Source organism: Macrobrachium rosenbergii, chromosome 55 (genome assembly GCF_040412425.1).
Source record: "Macrobrachium rosenbergii isolate ZJJX-2024 chromosome 55, ASM4041242v1, whole genome shotgun sequence".
NCBI classification, from domain to species: Eukaryota; Metazoa; Arthropoda; class Malacostraca; order Decapoda; family Palaemonidae; genus Macrobrachium; species Macrobrachium rosenbergii.
In genome coordinates, this window is record NC_089795.1 from 15,910,068 (window position 1) to 15,922,274 (window position 12,207).

Here is a 12,207-nt window from a genome sequence, read left to right on the forward strand (position 1 = left end):
TGGTGACTTGGGTTCGTCTCCGCGACCGGCAAATCACAGTCTCTTCAATTTCTTGTGTTTGGATGTTATGGCTTCGTAGTTACAAGCATATCCAAAAAGCGCGAAGAATTCGAGAAGTTGTTAGAATTACATATATATATTATATATTATATATATATATATATATATATATATATATATATATATATATATATATATATATGTTTAGTTGTATTCTTCTCAACCACAAAGATAAACCATCTCGATGTAGGCCGCAATGAAAATGAAGTAGAAACCAAAGAGGAAAAAGGAAATAGAGTTCTTAATTTGTCCCATCATTTTGGCCTTCCATCAGGCCTCTTCCGGGGAACTTTATTAACTAATCATTTTAAGAAAAACATATACTCACATGAAACATAAACAAGAAAAAATGATTAACGGTGCTTACAACTGTTACAAGATAATATAAAATATAAATTGTCTAGTACACAGTTCGTTCGACAGAAAAGGTTAACAGTGAATTGAGTGAATACCTAAGTCAGTATGTTACATAATTTGTACTGAATTTTAATATATAGAAAGAGCGGGTCTGTTGAATTTTAATATGTAGAAAGAGCGGGTCTGTCTTGAATAAACCTATACTGCCATCAAAGTTATTGTTTTCACTATATTGAATACATGACGTTTCTATTAGATTTCTCTACATAAAATCATTGTTTCTGAGGAAGATTCTTGCTTTAGACCACTGAATTGGGTAAAAACATTCTCTAGCATGTTTACTAACGGCAATGTTTCTTTGATCAGTAGCGATACTATACTTAACTGCTGTGCAATCCGTTTCTCAACAGTTCCTGCTGATTGTCCAATTTCCAATACACACACACACACACATATATATATATATACTGTATATATATATATATATATATATATATATATATATATATATATATATATATATATATATATATATATATATTATCACAAATTAATTTACGTTTATGCACCAGATGAAGAGAAGTTATTTTTGAAGTCCTTCAGATTCACTTGTAGATGTGTGCATGCATGTGTCTGAAATAATGTACCCGGTAATTATTCAGCTTTGGGATTCGTAGACAATGAAGCAATACAGCAACTTCATCCTAATAACAGCCACTGGGTGCCACCTACTCGAAGAGGAAACGGCATATGATGAAATTGCGCATACTCTTAAGGAAAAGATATTTCTATCCCTTCCAGGTCTACGAGAAAAATTTCCTATTAGGCTCTTTATACATCATTCGGAATTTTTGCATGACGTGGAGATAATGACATTATAATTATGGATGTGTGTACTTGGTTAAAATGAAGACAAAAGAACCTACGCGGTGAAACAGCCTAGCCATCTGAATCATGCAAACTCATACAAACAGCAAACACTGTACAAGTCCAAGGAGCGCTTGATACGTACTGTGGGTCTTTCTGATACGTATTAAGCCGTTCTAAACATGTAGTGATTTCTACGAAGAAGAAAGTCTGTCTAAAAAGAGCAAAGATAAATCATTACACACTTCGATTCGTTACATGGAAGCTTGGAGCTCTAAGATAAGATCTAGGAAAAAACTGCTGTCATTTATTGTTTTCATGAAAGTGAAAATGAAATCTACATTATATTGTAGTGAATTGTCACAAGTCGTCAGACTTCTTTTACGAGAATCATTCTTATTAATCGCGGAGAGTTACTTTAATTATTCTAAATTGTCGAACTACGTGCGCTCTCTCATTCTCCCCAACTTTTAGATTCTCCTTTTCTGGAGCGAGAGAGGGAGATTGTTTTTAAAATGAAAAAGGTAAATGCAAAATAGTAACAAAAGTGCGACAAAGAAATACGCGTGTGCATCCTGTGGTGGAGACGAGTTAGGAACGAAATTTGATGGTGGGGAGCTGGCTTCTTTTTTGTGAGAGTATTTGAGAACGGGGTAGGAGGCACGAGAAGCTGGGTTCGTTCAGGACATTTCAGGAAGATAAAATTAGAGTTCTTTGTAATTAGTAATTCACAACCAGAATAAAATGTTACCTGTAATCATCATCTTTATTTATAGGAATGTATTGTTTTGGCAAAAAACGTAATGAGCGGATAAGCTTAATGAGATGATTGCAGGGTATCACTGCGTCCTCTGCAAGCTGTTTTGTGCTGTCGCCTTTTGACTGTATGAACGAGCCCTTGGAACCGGGGACCCGGGATACCACTTCAGTCTGTTGTGCTTTTCTGCGCGTCAGTATTCAGGCTCTGTAGTGAAGGTGTGAACGCACACGAGTGTACTTCCATACAACCTGTTTGTTTTATCACTGGAAAATCAAATTGTGTTCCAGAGATATTGGCATATCGGGTAACGCATGCGTTGCTTTTGTCTGTAGACGCAAAGCGCCTCATTTCTAGTTAAGATTGAATGTTATGTAATTGTTGGTGTGAAGTGGTGGTCTCGACACTGGCTTCTAACGTTCGTCAATAGTCTGTACGTGACAACCAAACTGTTTACATTTGAATGACAAAGATGTCCCTGGGTTGTTGGGCGTGTTATGGGATCGAAGTGATGTTTGAAGTCCTCGGGGAACCTCTGTGTCCTCGAATGCCTTCTCCAGCCTAACCTAATAATAGCCGAGGGGAGGAGATCTCTTCTCGAGTCTCGCCACGAGACCTTAGCCCTTATCAGTCATCGGTGCAAGCATGCAAGCGTAGCTACAAGCTAGGTTGCTGTCAGTGCACCTCAAGGGATGCACTGTAGGCATTACTAAAGATTTTGGTAATACAACAGAATAACAACGCAGGGCCTTTTACCCGGGAAATTGGGTTCTTCACTTCCAGTGTTGCTGAAGAAGGTGATGGTGGTGGTTATTGGCGGTCAATTATTATTAACCTAGGGACCGTTATGGATGGGGTAACACGCAAGAGAGAGAGAGAGAGAGGACATACCGAGTTTTGGTAGGCCTGTTGAACAACTCCCCCATGGGTATTATCTTGGAAATAGACATTTTGTACTGTACTTTTGTTGCTTATCAAGAATTTTCTTTATTTTTTGGCGGTCGACTGTAATTAACCTCAGAACTGAGACGTTTTTCCATCCTTGAATGCTATTGCATATGTGCAGTGTTATAGGGGAGCTTTTTGTAAAAGTGAAGCTTCATCCCACCCCCATCCCACTGAGTAACACGGCCTGATAGGTTAGGGTAGGGTAGGTTAGGTTGGGTTAGTATAGTTCCTTTTATAGTAGGTTTCCTTAACCAGTTCCTTCTTGAACATAGGGCACCCTAATGACTTCCCCACATGAGGAACCATTCCATAACAGCACCATGACGGTCTGGTGTTTCTCCTAATGATGTCCCCACCCAAAACCCTGCATTCCCAAAGGGTCTCCAACCATGGTTACAGATTGAGTTAATAATAATTGACCGACAGTAAGCACCCCCCCCCTTTCATCAGCAACGCTAAAAGTTTGGGAAAAATCAATTTCCAAGGTAATAGTCCATGCAGAGATGTTCTAGTTTTACCCAAGTTCTTTTTGCAGCATCCCTTCGGCTCCATTCATATCTTTTTCCATCTTGCTATCCACCCTCTCCTAACAACTGACAAACAATGCAACTGCGAGGTTTCCCTCCTGTTACACCTTTCAAACCTACCTACCTCTCAGTTTCCTTTCCAGCACTGAGTGACCTCATAGGTCCCAGTGCTTTGACTTTTGGCCTAAACTCGGTGTTCCATTCCATTCCTTAAAAGCAAGATAGACTGTGTTTTTGGTGCCGGTGACTAGCCTAACCTATAACCCATATGAATATCAAATGCACCTTTTATGATAGCCTGGGCTAGATTTTGTGGTTTGGATAAATTTGAATTCCTTTGGATATGTTTGGATATCCCCAGTGGGAGTAAAAGCAGAGGATGGGGTAGGGGCAACTTGTGTATGTATTTCTCTGGTCGGCCTAGGTATTTCAGAGGGACCTAGCCTTGCAGAGGGAAGTGGCTTCCCCATAAGTTGTGAGCCCTTATTCTGTGTTCTACCCTCTTTGCGTAACAGCAGAAGGGACCAGAGCAGGAAATTAGTTTCAGGTGTTAGATGATTGATGAGTAATCCAAGACCTACCCACCTTTTCTAACCCGTGGTGTGGCTACATGTGCTAATGCAGGATACATCCTAACCTAACCTGATTTAAAACTTGGTTGCAGTGTCTTAAAGACTAATGTCCTCCTGGGCTTTGGCAAAGTGATAGTTATTTACCTTGTGCTATTTGTCATCCTCTTGGATGATATTTCCAAAAGAAATGCCCCTATAGGCTATAGGCAAGGGTTACTGCTGTCTGTGCATCTGATGTGGTGCACTGTAGGCATTGCAGAAGGGTGTTTGTAGTATCCATTTGGCAACTGGCTATACCTGCTTTAACTGTTCTTCACTGCCTCTCCCCTGTCATGCTATCCAACTTCACTGCATCTTAGTGCTACTAGCTCACAGAGTTTTCTCTCACTGTCACATATAGGGCATTTGATTTATTTTGAGCCACTTTATCATGCTGTCCAACCACTCCAACTCTCTCTTCTCTTCACTCTCTTGAGTGCAGAATGGCTGCAAGTGCACATATGGTTAGGTTTCTTACTCCATACCCTGTGACCCCCCAGCCCAACCTAACCCTAAAGCTGTGCTTTTCCACTGATGTTACCCCATGGGAGGTTGCAGGCTAATGAGTTAACCAAACAGTGTCAGCAAAAGTGAATGTCAAGGTTGTTAAAATTGTATTGAAAACTATGATGTATATTTTTCAAATCTAAGTAGCCAGGCTAATTTGTGTTTTTAAAACCTTTTCACTCCCAGATTTGGGATAACTCTATTAGTCTTTTGCTACTTTTGACATGTTAGGAAGTTGTAGATAGGCTACTCACAATTTTAATAAAATAAAATCCTGTTGGCTAACATCACTATGTGCAGTTAGGGGGACATCACTCAGACATACCAGTCCCATGTAAATAGAACTACTTTTCTTTGTAGAATTACTAGCCTGACAAAGCACAAAAAGATTCTTAACCTGAGTGGTCCTTAAAGTGTTTGTTATATAACCAAGTCCTTAAAGTGTTTGTTATATAACCATTCCCCATTAGGTGATGATACATGTTGTAATTTCAGCAGACTGAAAAAGAGAGCCTAGTTACAATTACAACATCGAACCACTATTTTGGAAACTTGACCTTGCCGATGTTTTGTCATATAAAACAAAATGTTTAGAGATTTACTAAAGTAGTCAATAGTTGCAGGTCTTTTTTTTTACTTGTTCCTATGGAAATATAAACCATCTTGAGTTTGAATCAGTTGTTGAACTTAGTAAAATGGTAGGTGACTAGTGGTTGAGGAGGGTGAGTGTCAAATACTTCTGTTATTGCCAATTGTTTTTTATTTGGACACACATTTGGTAAAAATGTGTTGCTCCCTCCACTAGACTGACCATTGTCAGTTGAGTATTTGGTTATTAAATACTTTTTGTTTGTTCATTTTGTGGAGATTGAGGAAGACAAGTACTGTACAGAGATGGCGTGAGGGACTTTGCTTCCTTCCTTTCATTAAATCTACAGCTGAAAGCCATTATGGACAGAGCCAACAGACTATCAACTTGAGAGGACTCCAAAGGGAAATCAGCCATTAAAGAGAGAAAAGTTAAAGGAAAAGGTGATAAATAAATAAATGAAATAAATACGCAGGAATAGAAAATAAGACTGATACCGTACACCTTGATTCATGAGATGTCAGGAGAAAAGGAAATGACTTTGCTCCTCGCTTAAACATGTGGAGATCGTAAGATTTCACAACTGCCCTTGGCACACTGTCCCACATTTCAGTTGTAGCCAAGATGAAGCTCCTAGCAAACCAATTAGTGGAGAAACAAATCCCCAGTTATGTATGTGTATATATATTTAAAGATAAAACTGCGGATAGCTTTCAGTAATCTGTTCAGTTCCCGATTAGTATCAAACGTGATACTAGAAAATGACACAATATTTGCAGCAGCAGCAACCAGTGGTCAGGGTGTAAGTCATGGTCCCACATTAAGGTTTTTTTTTTTTTTTTTTTTTTTTTTTTTTTTTTTTTTTTTTTTTAGCAGCAGCACTGATACCTCCATAAACAACATGGTTAACCATTATTGGACGGATTAAGCTTCAGTGTGAAGTAAAACAGGTTTGTGGAGGTGGACGGATTGAGCTTCAGTGTGAAGCAGAGTTACACACCAGTTATGGTAATAATGATTCGAAACAAAGGTGCCAATACTTCTATATGCTGTAAATTCACTAATGGCAACTTTTATACAGACAGAGTTATGCCAGCATCAGTAATGCTTGTGACTTCAAGGGGGAATGTACTGCATCTCTCTCTCTCACATGAGTCTTTTTGTAAATTTGCTTGTAAATATACAAAGGGGTTGTTGTTTTTTGTCTTTTACGATAGTATGTCGGTTGTAAATGTAATTTTACAAAGAAAATTGCAAAGAAATATTAGAAAAAGCATGTAAAAGGAAAAAAAAAGTTACTGAATCTTCCTACGTAAATTTACGTGAATATTTTGCAACAAATATGCAAAAAATTTGTTACTGCTTTTATTTCTTATCTGTTTTGACATTGTGTGAGCGGTAATAATAATTTTACAAAATCCAAAAAACTTATTTATTAGAAAAAACATATATAAGTTGGTAAAATTTACTATTTGTCTTGTAAATGAGGCCCCACAAGGGGTTGTAAATAGTTATTTTCAACTTCTTGTGGAAGGTATGGAAAATTTTTTAGAATTGTTTTATTTATACAGTGTGAATGTACATGTCATTCTCTTTCCATTGATTGATTTTTTTTTTTTTTTTTTTTTTTTTTTTTTTTTTTTTGCCAACCTCAAAGTTTCCCCCGGTCTGGGGTGCTGCACATTGATAAATTATGCCATCCCTTAAGGGTTAAGTTTCTGTTGTTTCTCAAGCATGAAGAAATGTCTTGCTAGCAGCCTCTAAGGCTAAAGGGCCATGTTGGGTTTGGCCATAGGCTTGTCCGAGGACAAAGACGTCTAGATTTTTTCCAAGGTGTTAAGGTGAAGTTTCCCAGGTTTTTGCTATGTACTTTACCTTGGGATCCTTATCTTTGAACCATGTAGAACAAGCTCCTTATAAAGAAGTTTCCATGGAAACTTCATCTTAGTCTTAGACAGAGCTAAAGAGTGAGAGCACCACAATCTTAGTCAGATAAGGTAGGCTTTGCTAAAGTCAAGGCAATTACCTTTGCCTTATTATGGACTAAGTACAGTTTTGCTTAGGCCCTTACCTACAACAGTAGCTTTACCTAGCCTGGGGTCACCAGGCTTGAAGAAGTTGACCCCTTGGGAGTCCATTACTGTCTTTAAGGATTGTTGGAATTTCACTAAAAGGAGTAATCTTGATGTAAATATTTTGTTTTTAGTTTTTTGGAAACTGGAGCTTCCAAAGAGTAGGAATGCTATGTGCTTTTCATTAGGTCTTTGGTTAAGGACTCTCATGCTGATTTCTATCCTTCATGGGAGGTAAGCCACTGGACATGTGAGCAATGGCTACAACTTTTAAATTTGGAAAGAACTTATCCTTGGGTAAGATACTGAAGTCGGTGGCATGAAAATCTTTTATATGCTTTGGTTTATCTTCATGGTGTGGAGATCAAGTAGGATTATTGCAGAGCATTAACTCCTCTGGTTTGTGCAGGGGATATTATGTCCTGAATTGATTGGTAGCCTGTTTTGGTTTATTGCTTTTTAAACATGATTGTGGTTTCTGGGAAGCTTGGAGGTATTCAGTGTTGACTATCAGAAGTACATGTAACTTTTTGTACACGTACTTGTTAGTTATCCATCGTTAGCTCTGCAGGGTTTTAACACAGTAACCTTAACCCCTCCTTCTGCTGAAGGGGGTATCCTCCAAAGAGACCTCAGCTATTTTCATGATGAGGATTTTGTACCCGAGGGACAATCCTCCTAAGGCGGCAGTAATAGCCTGTGGATTGAATTCACTGATTAAAACAAACACTTGTTTTGTACAAAATCTTGTGTTACTAAGTAGCCATTAAAGGGTTAGCTGATTTCCACTTTGCCGCCCACCTTTTTCAAAAGTGGGAATCGGCTGTATAATGGAGAGATAAGGTTAATTTAAAAAATATAAATTCAGTACTTAATTGAAGATTTATTTTTTCAGTATTACCTACCTCTTCATTACTGTATATAAATTGCCTTCCCTACCTTCCCACATTCAAAGTGGGCAGAAGTAGACTGACTGGCTATGAGTGTTTGTAATTATCTGTCCCTTGGTGGGCGGTGGGGGAAGTAGATGGATAGAAGATGGATATTCATAGAAAACCGAGTGTTCTCTCTCTCTCTCTCTCTCTCTCTCTCTCTCTCTCTCTCTCTCTCTCTCTCTCTCTCTCTCTCTCTCTCTCTTTAATCTGTCAAATTACCACTGGTGCAGAAGTAAAAGCTATATAATAGAGTGGTAAGTATTTAAAAAATAAATCTTAAGTATTTGTATTTTTAAAGTAATTTGCATTTTTTCCTAACATGCAAACCTGAAGTTCCTTACATTTAAATCCCACCTCAAGCACCCCTCATTCTGATACCTGGGCCGAAAGGCAAAGTGGAGTGCAGATTGATGAGTAGGTGGGGCTACCCCACTATTGTAAGTAGTCAGCGACCTTGTCTGAAAGTTAAACAGCTGTTCCAGCTCACGTTCGCAAGGCCGCTACCCAACTTACGAATGAGTTACATTATGGACGGCCGTTTGTATCTTGAATTGTAAGTAGGATAGTTCATAATTTTTTTTGTTTACATTCCCGAGGTAACTCAGAAGACATAGATTATGCTACTTTCACTATTTTTAGATAATGCAGTACAGTATTATAAACAATTACTTTGGAATTTAGAATGGTAAAAAGGAGAAAGTAAAATTTAGATTCGTGCAACTTTCAAAACTTAGTGTTTTTTTCCATGCTTTAAAAGTTATGAACTTGAGAGAATTTCGCAGGAGCAACATCTGACATTAGAAGTTCACAAAGTAAATGATGCGCACTGCCATCTATTGACAAAAATGCACACCAAATGTTTTCTATGGGGAGAGGGAATATAGAAAATGGGAATTGATCAAAGACCAAGTTAAATCAGGAACACAATCTTAACCCTGTCTGTTCGTATCTGATTGTTAAAGGTTTGTATGTATGTTAGGGAAAATAAAATACAAATCGCTTGAAAAATTTGCTGTTTCCCAGGTAATGAGGGTAGGTTTGTCTGAAGTTGCCAGGCCACTTTTACCAAGTTCTACCTAAAGGACATCATCCACAAATCACTGTTCACCTCTCAGACAAAAGCATTTTGCCTGAGGTACTAGGCAGGCATAAAGCTGTTGGTTGAACGGTATAGTGACTGGTTGTCTCATTTTCTATTTTATTCCTTCCTTAACCCTTAAACGCCAACTGGACATATCATACGTCGACTAAAATTGTCTGTTGGGTGCCGAGTGGACGTACCGTACGTTGACTACAAAAAATTTCAACCTTCGGTCAACTTTGACTCGACCGAAATGGTCGAAAAACGCAATTGTAAGCTAAAACTCTTACATTCTAGTAATATTCAATCATTTACCTTAATTTTGCAACAAATTGGAAGTCTCTAGCACAATATTTCGATTTAGGTGAATTTTTTAAAAACTTTTTCCCTTACGTCCGCTGCACAGTAACTCTCGACCGAAAATTTCAGAAATTCTTTGGTCATTTTGTCGTAATGTTTGCACTGGTTTATATTAGTCGTTACATAAAGTTTTATATATGGAAATGTGTGCAATTTCATGCAGAATACAACAGAAAATAACTCATGGTTGTAGCTTCTATCAGTTTTGAAATATTTCCATATAAATCACGATAAGTGCCAAAATTTCAACCTTCGGTCAACTTTCACTTGACCGAAATGGTCGAAAAACGCAATTGTAAGCTAAAACTCTTACATTCTAATAATATTCAGTCATGTACCTTCATTTTGCAACAAATTGAAAGTCTCTAGCACAATATTTCGATTTATGATGAATTTTTGAAAAAACTTTTCCCTTACGTCCGCGCATGGTAACTCTGCCGAACATCTCAGAAATTCTTTCGTCACCTTGTCATAATGTTTGCACCGGTTTATATTAGTCGTTACATAAAGTTTTATATATGGAAATGTGCGCAATTTCATGTAGAATACAACAGAAAATAAATCATGGTTGTAGCTTTATCAGTTTTGAAATATTTCCATATAAATCAACGTAAGTGCCAAAATTTCAACCTTCGTTCAACTTTAACTCGACCAAAATGGTCGAAAAACGCAATTGTAAGCTAAAACTCTTACATTCTAGTAATATTCAATCATGTACATTCATTTTGCAACATACTGGAAGTCTCTAGCACAATATTTAGATTTATGGTGAATTTTTGAAAAAATAAATTTTTTCCTTACCTCCGCGCTCGGTAACTCTGCCAAACACCTCGGAAATTCTTTAGTCACTTTGTCGTAATGTTTGCATCAGTTTATATTAGTCGTTACATAAAGTTTTATATATGAAAATGTGCACAATTTCATGTACAATACAACAGAAAATAACTCATGGTTGTATCTTTTATCAGTTTTGAAAAATTTTCATATAAATCATGATAAGTGCCAAAATTTCAACCTTCAGTCAACTTTAACTCGACCGAAATGATCGAAAAACGCAATTGTAAGCTAAATCTCTTACAACCTAGTAATATTCAATCATGTACCTTCATTTTGCAACAAACTGAAAGTCTCTAGCACAATATTTCGATTTATGGTGAATTTTTTTTATAAACTTTTTCCTTACGTTCGCGCGGTAACTCTGCCGAACATCTCAGAAATTCTTTTGTCACTTTGTCATAATGTTTGCACCGTTTTATATTAGTCGTTACATAAAGTTTTATGTATGAAAATGTGCACAGTTTCATGTAGAATACAACAAAAAATAACTCATGGTTGTAGCTTTTATCAGTTTTGAAATATTTTCATATAAATTACGATAAATAGAACAAATTCTACTTTCGGTCAAATTTAACTCGATCGAAATGGTCGAAAACTGCAATTGTAAGCTGAAACACTTACAGTCTAGTAATATTCAATCAATTATCTTCATTTTGCAACAAACAGGAAGTCTCTAGCACAATATTTCGATTTATGGTGAATTTAAAAAAAAACTTTTTTTTTACATCCGCACGTTTCGAATTCATGCATCATTTTGTGATAATATTTTCTCTGTGTTGCTGTGATCATTTTACAATTTGTTATATACCAAAATCATTGCAATTTAGTGTACAATACAAAGAAAAAAAATAACTTGTTAGCTTTAACCGTTTTGCTCACAGCGCTATTTGTATACAATTATATATGAAATTTTTTTTTGCACTGTCATGTATTTCAATATTTATATATTATAATGATATTTTTTCTCATTTCTGATGGTTGCATACTAAACTTCATGCAATGACAAAAAAAGGAGCCAAAAATGAACTCTTAATCTTAAAAACTAAGCGTGCTGTGATTTTTTGAAAAAGACTTTTTTTCCGCTTCGGCGCTAACTCCCGAACGCCACCGGCATACGACAGACACTTTTGTAAATAGAGGCTCGGCATTAGAGGGTTAACTGGGTAGCAGTCATGCTAAGTACGTGCTAGACTCAGCCCAGATGTATGTGAGCTACATGATCGAGCATCCGGTCTTATAGTGTTGGCCCATAAAGTGTGCTCTCCCTTTTAACAGGGTTTTGGGAATTGGGTATATCATTTGAAATCATCAGTTATGCTTTAACAGATTTTATCTGCCTTTCAACTTGTGTTACCCTATTCAAAAAAAGGGCAATACTTGTAGGATTTGTGTTACCTTATTCAAAGTGCAACACTTGTAGGATTTGTGTTACCTTATTCAAAGTGCAATACTTGTAGGATTTGTTTTACCCTATTCAAAAGGCAATACTTAAAGGATTTTACAAAAAAGAGTGATAGTTTGAACACTTCTCACTGTTATTCAGGCCTTATTAATCTGGCATCACCATGTGCCAAATCATATAGGAAGTCAAGGAGTCACAGGTCTTCTGCTTACCATTGCAACAAGGCATTTGCCATTTCTTGGTGGAGAGTCGGCTTACTAGGCAGTTGGGTGACTACCTTCCCATGAAAGAGGGCAT

General features: G+C 37.1%; 1 protein-coding gene across 3 annotated transcripts in view; it reads left to right on the forward strand.

Moving 5' to 3' along the window:
- The window catches only part of LOC136835211 (uncharacterized), a 123,826-nt gene that overhangs the window by 6,138 nt on the left and 105,481 nt on the right, over positions 1-12,207 (forward strand). Inside the window, exon 1 of one of the 3 annotated variants that reach the window (XM_067098452.1) lies at positions 2,191-2,348. The exons of 1 other annotated variant lie outside the window; for it this stretch is intronic. The gene's annotated coding sequence lies outside the window, so the exon portion shown is untranslated. Of the gene's footprint in view, positions 1-2,190; positions 2,349-12,207 lie in introns of those variants that run through there. One more of the 3 variants, XM_067098454.1, reaches the window with a different exon arrangement.